At 38.6% G+C, this 15,028-nt stretch overlaps 1 pseudogene; it reads right to left on the bottom strand.

The window, feature by feature from the left end:
• Positions 1-891: 891 nt before the first annotated feature.
• LOC117073013 lies at positions 892-1,392 on the bottom strand (annotated as a pseudogene).
• Positions 1,393-15,028: the final 13,636 nt, after the last annotated feature.

Below are 15,028 nucleotides of genomic sequence, written 5' to 3'. Positions count from 1 at the left end.
AATGCTTAAGAAATAATTTTTAGTGTAAATAGCATCATTCCAATTTAGTCATTTAAAATAATCTGTATTCTCCCCCCACCCCTTTTTTAAGGTATGTAGTTTCCAATGGGAGTCTTTGGCATAAATCTGCTTTCTAAAGTTTCAACAAGGCTAAGTTTCCATTCATTCAATATGTGACAGGTCAATTCCCTTTACTCTTATGTATACTGAAATGTTCACTAGTCTTTGGTTTTATAAAATGAGGTTTCATATTATAATTTAAGAATTTCCTTGTCAAATATAGTAATTAATAAATGTATATTGCCCAATTGTTTCATTTTACATGTATACAGATATGTCATTTTCATATGTGTATATAATCAGATTAAGAGAAACTGACCTATAAACTTTAAAATATCCAGAAAAGTCATCTTTTTCTGCCCCATTCATATTTAAGTCCTTTAACTTATCACTTGATTAACCAAAGTTCCTTCTTAAAAAATTGTATATGGCTGGGCGCAGTGGCTCAAGCCTGTGATCCCAGCACTTTGGGAGGCCAAGGTGGGCAGATCACGAGGTCAGGAGATCAAGACCATCCTGGCTAACATAGTGAAACCCCGTCTCTACTAAAAATATAAAAAATTAGCTGGGCGTGGTGGCAGGCACCTGTAGTCCCAGCTACTCAGGAGGCTGAGGCAGGAGAATGGCGTGAACCTGGGAGGCAGAGTTTGCAATAAGCTGAGATCATGCCACTGCACTCCAGCCTAGGCAGCAGAGCGAGACTCTGTCTCAAAAAAAAAAAAAAAAAAAAAATCGTATTGGCTTGAATGAAGTAGCTTAGAAAAACAGTAATGCTGACAAGACATCATCTTACACCATTAGCTAACATGGACATGAAGCCAGGGGCCATCTACAGTGTGTGAAATGCCACAGGAAGTCATCAACAAGGAGGAGAGTTATGTCAGTCCAGTTTCTTTAAGAACACTGTGTGGGGTTTAAGCTTCCTCCTGCGGTAGATGAGCCTGTGCAATTGCCTTAAGGACATTTTTCTTGGAGATTTCCTAGCTTCCCCTCCCAAAAGAACTCATCCAAAATAAAATAAACCTCTTCAAAATTAAAGATGATATCAAGTTCACATACACGGCCAAAATACTTGTCAAATAATTCCATGTAATGATGAATCATTTCTAGGGTAGTTAGTTCATTGCCCTGATTCGCAGTAGCACAGCAAATATGCAAACGGCATATCTTTTGTAAACAATCTTCAGATATCTTCACATTTTAGGTTTCTGTGCTAAAGTGAACAAGTTCTCTTGTAATATTTTCCTTCTCTTTGTCCAATAGCTGGATATACCATTTTTGCAGTTGAGGCTTTCCCTGACAACTTTTAATAAAAAGCAGCATAAACTGCATGGTGGTCTCAGGTTGCCAGTGCGCAGGAGGTCCGCCTGTGGCAACAGGTCCTGAGGGGAAGCCAGTTACCATGCTGAGGAAGAGAAGCGGCCATGTTGCTGTGGGGAGGGGACCTGGTTGACCCACATTTTCTTTATACATTCATCTGTTGAAGGACATTTGGATTGTTTCTACCTTTTGGTTATTGTGAATAATGCTGCTATGAACCTTGGTGTACAAGTGTCTGAGTCCCTGCTTTGCATTGTTTGGGGTATATGCCTAAGAGTAGAATTGCTGGACCATATGGTAATCCCACATGTAACTTTTTGAGCATTCTTTCTCTTTCACATTTGCTTCATTATCTCTGAATAACATTTCCACAATAGTATAAACGCAGCTCCAGCATCTCCAGGTTCACAACGTCGTAGTATTTAGACCGGAGAAGAGAGATTATCTTCCTCTAACAAAAGGTTAAAAACCTGGGAAGGACATTTAATTGGCTAACTTGTCTCTTAAACTCTTATCTAAAACAGTCACTGAAGGTCAGTGAATATCAGGGATGGTGTGTGGAGATGTGATTATTGGAGAGTCCTAGGATTAACCTCATCGAACTAGGTAGAGTCAGGTTCCTACCTCATCACTGGGGAAATGCAATCATGAGGAAAGGACGGTTCCCATCTGGGACATGTGTCTAAATCTGGCAGGAAGGGAATACAATTCCCAGAAAGAAGGGAGGGGTTGCCTGCACATGGCTATTAGAGAAATACTTGTGAGCTAAGCAACCATCCCAAATCTGCAAACATCAAAAGTTTTGTTTCGTTGTTGTAGTTTGTGGTTAATATAATCAGTCAAGGTAGGTTTGTATACCGCACCCCCCCAACCCCCAGCAAAGAAAGGAACCTGTCTGAAACATAGGACATTTCATGGAATCATTCATAGTAAATCTCTTTAAACACTTGTTTAACAAGTACAGTGACATTTTTCAGGGGAAAAGCTTGTGAAAACCACTTCATATAGATAAACAGTTGACGGTTGTATTTTTAAAAATCTGTGTTTTCAATATGAGCTTATGTTTCGGCTTTAGTGCCTTCATGGATACATTTCCAAACTATATTACAGCAGCAGAGAATAAAGCTGTGTACTTTGACTTTCAACTGTTTGTGCCATTTCTACTTTTAGCTTGGATTCAAATGATGTCAAATAGATGGAAACTGCCTGTTGAGAGTTAAGAACTGCATTACCAGCAGTTTTTTACTCCTACTAAGCTTGGAACACAGAGCCAAGAATTGGCATGACTTATTCAGTTGTTGTATCAAATCAAATTTAGTAAATTATTGATCTGATTTCAAGATTCATGAGGTTTCCTTTGCTTTTAAAACTTCTGTTTTATATTTATACATCCAGCAAAGAAAGCTATCTTTGCTAAGCATATAATACAAGCATAAGAATAATTCTCTTATTTATTCTCTAGTGTCTCATCCCAATTAATCCTCTTTATTTCCTTTCATAATTACATTATTGTGCTATTTCCTGTCTTTTATTTTTTGATTCACTCTGCATCTTACCTTTTCCATTTTAAGCATTCTTTCAGTTTTAGGCTTTCATTTCATCATTATCCATTTCACATCTCTTATTTCTGTCACAGGCCATTCCCTTTGTATCTTATTTATCACCAGATAATCAATAAGCATAATGTTCAAAAGAATGTTTTGATTCTGTACGTTTATTGGCATGCTAAATTACTGCTTTTTTGTGATGGAGGAGGGGACTTAATATAGTTCAGAGAAGGAAATCAAAGAGACACAAATTGATAATGGCTGTCCATTTCCTCTTAAAAACAATGCTCGGCCGGGCGTGGTGGCTCAAGCCTGTAATCCCAGCACTTTGGGAGGCCGAGACGGGCGGATCACGAGGTCAGGAGATCGAGACCATCCTGGCTAATACGGTGAAACCCTGTTCTACTAAAAAATACAAAAAAAAAACTAGCCGGGCGAGGTGGCGGGCGCCTGTAGTCCCAGCTACTTGGGAGGCTGAGGCAGGAGAATGGTGTAAACCCGGGGGGCGAAGCTTTCAGTGAGCTGAGATCCGGCCATTGAACTCCAGCCTGGGCGACAGAGCGAGACTCCGTCTCAAAAAAAAAAAACAAAAACAAAAAAACAATGCTTATCTAGTTATACATTGACTTGTAGAATTAGCTTTTTAATGTATTATGGAATCTCTGTTTTCTGTTTTTTTTCCTCTCTCCCCCTCCTCCCTCTCTTTCCCCTCTGACCCATTCCTTCTCTGTCTCTCTCTTTCCTTTTTTACCTCCATATTTCCCTCCTTTTTGCCCTTCCTCACTCCCTGTCTCATCTCCCTCCCTCTTCCAAATGAAAACATTTAAATTTTCTCGGAAAAAACATATATTTCTAAGATGGTTATCTAAGTCTCTTCAGTTTACCCAAGTAGATACCAAAAAAATCATTCAGTCTGTCTGTTGTCCTTGGAGGTGTATCTCAACAGAAGATGTGTCTTTGTTACCTTGGATTTGCCTATGAAACCACAAATGGTTGCTACCACCAGCCTCACCCACTAACTTTCATGATAGAATGTGGAGGGAGTCTTTGGACAAAGGTACACAGGAAAATGAAGGGTGGTTGTGAAGCAGAGAGGCATACATAGGAGAAAGAGAAAGGTTTTCAGAATTTTCAGTCTCAGGAGATTTCAGTATATTTTCAGGTAATCAATTGCATGTTAGTAACTAATTCCCTTTGCTTCTCTTTGCCTTCCTTCTTCTAATGTTAGTCATTCTCTTCTCCCTTGATTAACCTCACTGATCCTATTGGTTTTCTTCTCAACAACCAATTATTTTATATATATATATATATATATTATATATATATATATATTTGAGACAGAGTCTCACTGTTTCACCCAGGCTGGAGTGCAGTGGCGCCATCTCGGCTCACTGCAAGCTCTGCCTCCCGGGTTCACGCCATTCTCCTGCCTCAGCCTGCCGAGTAGCTGGGACTACAGGTGCCCGCCACCACGCCCAGCTATTTTTTTTTTTGTATTTTTAGTAGAGACGGAGTTTCACCATGTTAGCCAGGATGGTCTCAATCTCCTGACCTTGTGATCTGCCCGCCTCGGTCTCCCAAAGTGCTGGGATTACAGGCATGAGCCACGGCGCCCGGCCAATAATAATATTTTTAAATGTACATTCTAAATGGGCAGTTTGACCTATATCTATTTCTCAATCATGGCATACTGTCCGTCATACCTTTTCGATTAATAAACTCATATTGGGCTTTCTTTCTGATGGCTTTGCCTCTCCTGTGTTTAAGACAGACTTTCTTCTTGCCATACAGTGCACTCAAAGTTCCCACAATATTAGGCCCATCCCACTCAAGAAGAATCTCCTTTGCAATGTTAGAAAAATAATTGCTCAAATGTTAGTTCTTTATACACTTGATGGAAGCTATGAACTTTAAACTTATCTTGACAATTTAATCCAAGGTCTTTAACATTTTCAGTGGATTCCATTTCCTACTCTTTTAATTTCTGTCCCTTTCTTTTAAGATATCTCAGTTTTCAAGATAAAGAGCTAAAGCCAGACACATCACTCTAATAAGATTCTGGTCAATGAGAATATCATGAGAAGATTCCCACAATGCTTAAGTGCTAATCTTTTACTATACTCTCATGTATGCTTTTTAAAATGCTACAGGAAGTCTGGATTTGCAGTTTCCAGTAGTCGTACTCATATAATTCTTTCTGGACTTTCCAGACATCAACTTCTAGGGAGACTGTTGACCTCTGTGTGATTTCACAGTCCTTTTCTCTTAAAATCTCTTCAGAAAAGTGTTTCCTGTAGCTGGGCTGAGAGAGAGAGCAAGACACTCCCCATACCCCTGTTGGTTTGGAAGAAACTTGATTGCAAGACATCTACAGGCTTGAAGGGTGGTAAGCGAAACTGGCTACATAGTTTTCATGACCCAGCACCAAATGAAAATGTGAGTCCTTTGTTCAAAAATTAAGAATTCAGCATTAAACCAAACACTAGGCTCTTCTAAGCACAGAGCACTGTACAGTTCCACTGGTCAGGTATTTATGAAATGAGGAAGTGGTGAGGAATCCTGGGGAGAGGACAGGGGTATCATATTTTATTTTATTTTCCTTCTTTTCTAGACAGAACTCATTTATACCAAATAAACAAGTGAACAAGATTTTCATTAGGACATTAAAATGCATTCTTCCACTTGTGAGGCAGGTTTAGCATTTTTTGCTAATTATTTCAATGCATTGTCCCTATCTTCTTATAGCCAATCAGGTTTTTACCCCCTGTCCCAATATGCTACCCTAAATTTGCTTTCATCGAAGTTATTTTCTTGTAAAATACTGTTTTTTCCTATAAATATACATAACTACACAAAGGAGATGTGCAAGATACAGGAGGTCTACCTATTTCAAATGTTTGGATGTAAATAGGTATAAAATGTAGCCCTTGCCCTCAAGTGGCTTTCTGTTTGAGGAGATAAGGCAAAAATATATAAAGACCTAAATAAATATTATTTAAAATTGCTATAAAGGACAACTGTGTGGCATGTAGACATACTGAAGTGACATTGACTTTGTCCAATTCTGTTTTAATTCTTAGTTGTGATTTGCTGGGCTAGGATGAGACCAGCCCCTTCCCAAGCACTACTTTGTACGTCATAGTCCTTTGTTCTCAAGTAATTACTAGATAACTTAGGGATAAGTACTTACACTTATTTGGTACCTCCATCTGTTCTATTAGAGTACAGAGCTGTAATAGGGGTGGTGTCGTGGAGTAGAAAGACTTCTGGAATAGGAATCTAAACATCATGTTTAGTCTGCCTTATCAGATAATGGAGTTTAGGACACATTTCTTTCACCCGCTTCAAGCCTTAATTTCTTCATCTGCTAAAGGTTAGTAATGCCTTCCTGATCAAGTAACAAATTTGCCACAAGTATCAAATAAAATTAATTTGGTAAGCGTGTTTAAGAGTTTTCCTTCTGCTGGGCATGGTGGCTCACGTCTGTAATCCCAGCACTTTGAGAGGCCGAGGCAGGCGGCTCACAGGGTCGGGAGATTGAGACCATCCTAGACAACATGGTGAAAATCCATCTCTACTAAAATACAAAAAATTAGCTGGGCGTGTTGGCATGCACCTTTAATCCCAGCTACTTAGGAGGCTGAGGCAGGAGAATCGCTTGAACTCAGGAGGCGGAGGTTGCAGTGAGCCGAGATCATGCCACTGCACTCCAGCCTGGCAACAGAGCAATACTCCGTCTCGGAAAAAAAAAAAAAAAAAAAAAAAAAGGAGTTTTCCTTCTCTAAGCAATACTCTTTGAGAGATACAGACATTCCCAAAGAGAGTTCCTGCCCACAAGGACCCTATAGTTTGTAAAAGAACTGAGACAAAGAAAAAAATACTATAAAAGAAGTAGGACATAATAAAGACCCTAAAAGAGATCAGACTGGTTAGTGAATTGAGTATGGAAGGCAGGCAAAATATTATAAAAGAGAAGCATTGAACATTGGAGTTGAACCTGGACTGGCTTTGTCAGCAAGGTGGAGGGTTGAGAAAATGTATTCTAAGAAATGGAAAGAATATCAGCAAAGTAAGGAATATGGGAAAGCCTACAACGTTTGGATAACCCAAAAGAAGATAAATCTATCAGGAAACTACGGAGTGTGAAGGGAAAATAAAGTTAAAATTAGGTCATCAAGAGGCTTGACCATCCTGCAGGGCTAGAAGCTTTTTTGGCACATAGTATAGAAATTTTGGAAGAGTTTGGAAAAAGGGGTTTTATTAGATCAAATGAGATGCTGTATATGAAAGCAGTTTTAAAACAAGCAAGATTATGATATAATAGACATTCTTATATCCTGTCGGATGGATTATGTATCTAGCCATGATATCAACGTACCAGCTGGCAAGACCAGTAAGTTGTCCCCTGAGGTACTGCTTACTCCTTCCAAATAGTGCAGCATTTAATTCTGTCTTCCAAGGGACTGGAAACAATCAATCTCACTTGTTATTTCAATGGTTAGAATAATGGAAAATAACCCATGGGTACAAAAGCTTTATAGATACTAGAACCTTAAGGGCTTTGAAATAACTTCATAACGATCTTGCCAAACATGGTTGAGCCAAAGTTATCAGTGAGATTACAGTGACTAATAATAAAATATAATAACAGAAACAACAACCTTCTATGGAGCACTGGCTATTTTTCAGTAATTGTGTAATTACGTTAACTATGTCATTAAATTGAGTTCTCACAACAATTCTGTAATAGAGATTTTATAGTCTCTTTACAGGTAAGGAAAGTGATATTTAGAAATACGAAGTGACTTGATCAAGAGCATGAAGCAATAAGGCATTGATGCTGATTTTTCCAGTCCAAATGTTTTATAATCCAAAACAGCTCTTAGCAACCTTGCTTTGTTTTAATTTTTGTTCTCTGTGTTTCCTAATACTTTTTCAATGAACATATATTGCTTGTGAATTTAAATATTAAACTTATGTTATTTTTTAAAAATCCCCTTAAAGAATATGATTTGCCACCTGTCTGAAATTGATTATGGCTTTTGCTTCCACATTTTACGGTTAAGTTTTATCAAGATGAGAAAACCATTTCGTTGTCTTAATCATGCTTGCCAAGATCACATTTGAATCTATCCTAATGGAACACTTTAAAGCTACTTTACTTCTTTGTGGCCTAGATTCCAAGTCTAAAGTGCAATATTAAAAATCCTTGATCACAGCTTTTGTAGAAAGGTAAGATAAGCCTGATTCCAGTGGGGTTGCACTTCTGGTTGTAATGGTGAAAGGGGGCACTGCAGGGTCAGACACTTTGCTGTCCATTACTTGAATGCAGAGTATTCATTCAAGACATCGAGCAACAGCCCGATGTCTTTCTCTCTCAACACAGTTTGTTTTTCAGCTCCTCCTGCCTCTTCTGTGGTCTTAAGGTCCTAGAAGGAGGAACAGGAGTCAACGCACACCAAACCCTTCCTCACTAGGGATCACTGAATGATTAATATAGATGTAACCTCCAGGTAGTCTCTTCCAATTATTGCCGTTACAGTTAAGGAAGCAAGTGACCTTGATCAAGGTCACCCAGTGAGTTAAAGTTTTGAAAGGATCTTCTAGAAACTGCTAGACATACAGGAATAATTACAACAAATATAGGCAAGTGCATATGCATGGTGGGGGGTAGAAAAGGGAAGTAGTCAAGAGTCAATAAAACAATCTTAATATTAGGCCAGGCACAGTGGCTCATGCCTGTAATCCCAGCACTTTGGGAGGCCAAGGCAGGCAGATCACTTGATGCCAGGAGTTTGAGACCTGCCTGGGCAACTGGGCCACATGGCGAAACCCCATCTCTACTAAAAATACAAGAATTAGCTGGGTGTGGTGGTGTGCGCCTGTAATCCCAGCTACTCAGGAGGCTGAGGCATAAGATCACTTGAACCCCGGAGGCAGAGGTTGCAATGAGCAGAGATTGTGCCACTGCTCTCCAGCCTGGGTGACAGAGTGAGACTATCTCAAAAACAAAAAGTATCTTAATATTTTAGAAAATGAACTTGGAACTATTTGATGTATCATTCAGTTTGTGTGTTCATTTTATAGAATCCTAATTTAAAAAAATTTTTTTTAATTCAAGGCTTCAATTTCCAGACATAGGCAAATGCTGGTGCTACCATATTCAACTAAGATGCCAAATATTTTTAACCTCCAAACTTTACATTAAAAAAAAATTCCTTTAAGTAATCTGAATATGCTTGTTTTGCTTCTGCTCAGAGTGAATGTCTTTATTCGCCCGTCAGTCTTAGTTGGTGGGCAAGCTGTCTTTGGAAACTTCCTCCTGTCGAACTGTCTCGTTGATTGTCATTTGAGTCTGTTAGTCATACGTCCTTGGGTGAAAAGTGGGCGGCAATTAGCAGCCTCTCTTCAAGGTCTCTGCTGGTGCACGTGGCCTCCTTGTCAGTTCCTTAGGAAAATGGCTGGATCATAATCGTCTTCTCACGGTGATCTGCCTGTCTGAAGGTAGGATCGGCATCTCATTTCTGATTATGCTCATTAAAAGTTGTGTTGTCAGCTTACCTGGGAGAAGCAGCAGTCTTATGAGGCATGTGATTTGTCCCTGAAACGTTCATTAAAATCTCATTTAAGTTAGAGGAAGTAGCAACTTTTTTATGGGCATACTAGAGAAACAGATGTGAAATCTGTAGGTAGCTGCTGTTGGAAAAATAGAAAATCAAAATTGGCAGCATCCAGCTAACAAAGAATGTTTGAAGACTAAAAATACTTTGGGGCTCAAACTGGGTCCTACCTCATTGTTAGTGTTCTTTGATAATAGAGAATGATCAACTACTAATTTGAAAATTAGCAAATAATTTTCAAATTCATAAGAAAACATTGTTCTGAAATTAAAGCTTGAGGCATCTATAGCTCTTTGATTTTAACAATTAAGAAAATAAAATTATTCCCACTGTTATTAGGGAAAAATGTAGGATATCTAGGACTATATGGTTAGGGCCATTCATGACAGACTAGAATATCTTCTACCCCATCCAGGAACCTGTTAGTACTCAAGGAATAGCAATAATCCCTAAATTCTGGTTCCAGGAGGGAGGGAAAAAGGTCAGATCAGTCCCCTTTTCCCATAGAAAAGGAATTTCCTTGAAAAGGATTGATCTGACCTTTTCCCTCTTCTCAATTTGCTTCCTCCTCTGACAGTTTAAGACAAAGCCTTAAAAAGACAATATTCCCTGTCAACCAGTAGTTAACCTCTACTCTATACTTCCATGGTTAGGTGATTACTTGTTAACTTGGTATTTAAAGAGATACAAATATCTGGCTGTGGAGTGGACCTTGAGAAATGATTAGGGTGGCTATGTGGGTTTGTGGTCTTGCAGACAATTGACCAATGCCTTGCCCTTTCTCCTACTTATTTCCAGACCTTTGTTAATTGTATTCTTCTTTTTGCTGGTCAGTGGTTGATAAGGAGAATATCAGTTGATCCCATTTTATGTGTTGTGTATCGTCCTAAAAATCCTGTGTTTGTATGTTAGACCATATATCTGATTATGGCATTACAACTCCAAACTCACTTCCCAAAGTGAAAAATAATAAACTAAGTGACTTAAAATCTGCAACTTAAAGAAACATTCTGCTTTTGTGTAATCTACATGTGATTACCTCAAAAAGATAATAAAATGGCAAGTCAACCTTCACTTTAGTTGCATATTCATTTAAAATTGCAGATACACCAAAATACAGGTTACAGCACACATGTGCAGCCCATTTGGAAATAGGATATATCCCTGAATGTGAGAAAATTCAGGGCCTTATGTAATAGTAATAAAATAATAAGATTTTTCAAAAAGGAAAATAGCACAAATTGGCTGGGCGTGGTGGCTCACGCCTGTAATGCCAGCACTTTGGGAAGCTGAGGTAGGCAGATCACAAGGTCAGGAGATGGAGACCATCCTGGCTAACAGGTGAAACTCTGTCTCTAGTAAAATTACAAAAACATTAGCTGGGCATGGTAGCAGGTGCCTGTAGTCCCAGCTACTGGGGAGGCTGAGGCAGGAGAATAGCATGAACCCGGAAGACAGAGCTTGAAGTGAGCCGAGATGGCACCACTGCACTCCAGCCTGGGCAGCAGAGTGAGACTCCATCTCAAAAAAACAAACAAACAAACAAAAAAGCACAAATTAATGCATGAAATTAGGAAGGAATATGGCATTTAAAGTCCATTTGTACACATGGGTTCTCATTCAATTTTTTATGGCTAAGAAAGCAACACAATCCAAACAGGAACAAAATATTTTACTTCCTTTGATCACTTATAAGGTTCTGAGTATTACTGATGCAATCAGTGCACCCCTGAAAGAATACCATAGCAAAACCCAGCAGCTTCTAGGACTGAATCTAAGGGGTTACTGTTACCTTTCTTCGTCATGAATATTTTTTGATGCTACCATTAAATGACCTTAAGTTTTTTCTCTTTATTTTACTTCACTTAGTATATATGTATTTTTATGATGGCAGGGATAATTTCTAAATCTTTGACCTTAATGAAAGAGAAACTAGTTTCCTAAGTTGAAAATATCAACAGTAACAGTGTTAATTGCCTTTTTTTTTTTTGAGACAGACTCTCATTCTGTTGCCCAGGCTGGAGTGCAGTGGCATAATCTCGGCTCACTGCAACCTTCGCCTCCAGGATTCAAGCGATTCTCCTGACTCAGCCTCCCAAGTAGCTGGGACTACAGGTGCATGCTACCACGTGTGGCTAATTTTTGTATTTTTTAGTAGAGCTGTGGTTTCACCATATTGGCCAGGCTGGTCCTCATGATCCACCCTCCTTGACCTCCCAAAGGGCTGGGATTACAGGTGTGAGCCACCGTGCCCAGGCTACTTCTTTCATCTACTGCATTCAAGTTATTAAATTTTAAATCAAGAACTATCAGTTTTAAAAACAAGAACCTTAAACACTCTGATTATGATATTTACATCAGTGGTAATTGTGCCCTTCTCTCTGCATAGGCTTCTTGATCTTCTTCCTGGCAGGGACTGTGTCATAGTCACTTCTGTATCTTTAGTTTCTTATTTGCACTCTTGAGGATATTTCCACGGTAGTAGAAAACAAAAACTTAAATTGCAGGATTATACAGACTCATAATATTGAGACGTACTGGCTTTGTGTTACACTTTGCTAGAACATTTTCCCCAATATTTCAGCTATATTGCTATCTTACTACTGTGATTATCGTGTCACTGATTCTTCTTTATAGAGGAAACTTTCATATTAAATCTTCAAGAGAATGGAAAGTGACAGGTGAGAAAATCTGCCTGTTCTTATCGTCGCAGTTTATACAGAAAAGGCTTCCTGGGACCCTGACAAAGCCCAGAATGGGGTTGTCGCCTGTGCTACTGGCAAGCCTCCCATTGAGGAGCGTTTTCTCCTGCCTGGCTCCATATGTGGGGAGATCAAGGAGGGTGGGGGGCTGATAGCTATGAGGCATGATTTAGTAGACTCCTGCTGCCATTCTGAAAGGGGGCGACTAGGAACCTACTATTACCTTGAGTCAAGATTCACTGGACTGTGTTTTCACAAGACTATAATTGCCTCTGCTGTTTGTCCAGAAGCCTTACAAAGTTGGGAAAAAAAGCACACTTTTAAAACACAAGCACTTTCTATCAATGCTAAATTTTTGTGTATTTAAACAGAAATAAAGTCATATAGGATTCAAAAACCATTGGCAGTTCACCAACAGAATTTAAAGAAGCAATTTTGTTTTTAACTTTACCAACTTTTCCTTGTTTTATTTTCTAGAAACCTAACTGGTATTTATATTCCTCACAATGAGCATGCTTTGACTCAAAGCATGTACACACTGAATAATACATGAGTGTGTGGCAAGATGAGTTAGAAGTATACTGAAAAATAACAGCATTAGTTGCAAATAATTTTAAATCCCAGATTAAAGCTCAGATAATTTAATATAAGGATTGGGTAAGATTGAAAGAAAACCTTTACTTGCTTTAGTAATTTATTTTTTATTGCATTTTCTGTATATTCTTAGCCATGATTCTATATAGACTACCCTCATGAGATTTTTATTTTTATTTTAATTTTAGCTACACAGTTTTGGAATTAATGAACAGATCTCTCTACCCATATAAACCCAATTATCTGGACTCTGACAATAATCTCTATTTCTCTTTAAGACAGAAGAAATCTGTTTCAATCGTATTTGTTCAATTACTTAATGTTGGCCCAGTGTGCATAGAAATGTCTTCTGCTGCTAATTTGCCCATGTAGAGATCTTGTGCCATTTGTCACTTGTCACTGCTCTGCTTATAAACTGCTTGTTTGAGCTATTATGGAAGCTCTATCAAATCTTTTTACTCTTTACCATTTGCATGTTTAATAGAAATGGCTTGGGCAAAAGGAATAGCCTTTTTTCTGTCAGGAGGACTAAGTCATCAGGTGACCTTATTTCCAGTAATACTATATCTAGAGGCAACTCCTCTTGGGATTCAAAGTGAGTAAAAAAGTAGAAAATGAGAATAGTTTGTCTCTGTATATATGTGTGTGTATATATAATTTATATATAATTATGTATATATGATTTTATAAATAATTTTTCTCTATTTCTGGTTTTTATTCCCTATATATGCATATAGACATACATGCATATGTATAATATATACATGTATGCATACATGCGTATCTAATATATACATGTATACATAAATAACATATAAAATATACATGTTATTTTCCTTTTATAAGAAACTGTCATAGGAGGAAATACAAAGAATATTTTCTGGACTCCATTCTATCTTAGCAAAAATAGTAGAATGATATAAAAGTTCAGTAAAATTTACCTAGAACAATCAGTGCTTCGCCTTCCACTGCGCCATCTCATTTTATCCTATTTCAGGACCTTACAAACTTTCAATAAGAAAACAATATGAAATCCAAGACATCCTTGTCATGACAGATAAAGGACTCCTCCACACAAATAGACCACCCCCAAACTAAAGAGCCCTAAATTAAATAGCTTTTAATGTGGGGCTCCTTACTTTTACCAGAACCCAGAAAAGTGTCTATTTGTATAAGTCTAATACTGGTACTTTCCTGGTATCATTTTAGTTTGGGGAGAAAAGAAAAAAGATAGCTACCTAGCATGGGTGTGTCATCTGTGATCCGGTGCTCCTCCCATCCAATGATCCACCACACATGAGAAGTGCCATGTGTTCAACCACAGAGGCAGATGACTGAGTAGGAACAAGCACAGGTGTGGCAATCAGATGTTCCTAGTTTCAAATCCCACCTCCCACTGACTGACTGTGTGACCTTGGACAAGTTACTTTAGCAAACTTCACTTTCTATATCTTTAAAGTCAACATGTAACATCAGCTTCATATGTAGACTAAATGATTTGTGTCTTTAACTGTAGATCCCCTGAGGCGCTAACATTGGGAGAACTTCCTGAGCACTCCGTTTATGCGGGAATTTTTTTTTTCTTTTGAAAAGGAGTCTCGTTCTGTCACCAGGCTGGAATGCAATGACACATCTTGGCTCACTGCAACCTCCACCTCCCAGGTTCAAGTGATTCTCCTGCCTCAACCTCCCTAGTAACTGGTATTACAGACACCCACCACCACGCCCAGCTAATTTTTTGTGTTTTTAGTAGGGATGGGGTTTCACTACGTTGGCTAGACTGGTCTTGAACTCCTGGCCTCAGGTGATCCACCTTCCTCGGCCTCCCAAAGTGCTGGGGTTACAGGTGTAAGCCACCACGCCTGGCCAAAGACTTTTATAGGTAACCTGCCACCTCCATATTTTTAAGAAGATGGAAAGGGATTAAGAAGTCACAGTTGTGATTTTTAAAAACCATAAAAGGGTGGCTCATGTGACTGATTTTTGTTGTTGGTACTACAAAGAGCTTTTGAAGTTTTTGTGTCCATGTCTGGAATAATATTTTAGTAAGCTCAGTGTAGACCTCCCTGAAACCTCCATAAATCCCCCTAGAAAGGAAACTGAGTCAATCCAAAGGAGACTATGAAACTGCATGAATAGTGGAATATGTAAAAGAAAATGAGGCTTTAGCCAGGCTACTATTACA

Source organism: Trachypithecus francoisi, unplaced genomic scaffold (genome assembly GCF_009764315.1).
Source record: "Trachypithecus francoisi isolate TF-2019V2 unplaced genomic scaffold, Tfra_2.0 Lachesis_group4, whole genome shotgun sequence".
In the NCBI taxonomy this organism is placed as follows: domain Eukaryota; kingdom Metazoa; phylum Chordata; class Mammalia; order Primates; family Cercopithecidae; genus Trachypithecus; species Trachypithecus francoisi.
The sequence above is the reverse complement of the archived record's forward strand: the minus strand, read 5'-3'. Positions and strand labels throughout refer to the sequence as shown.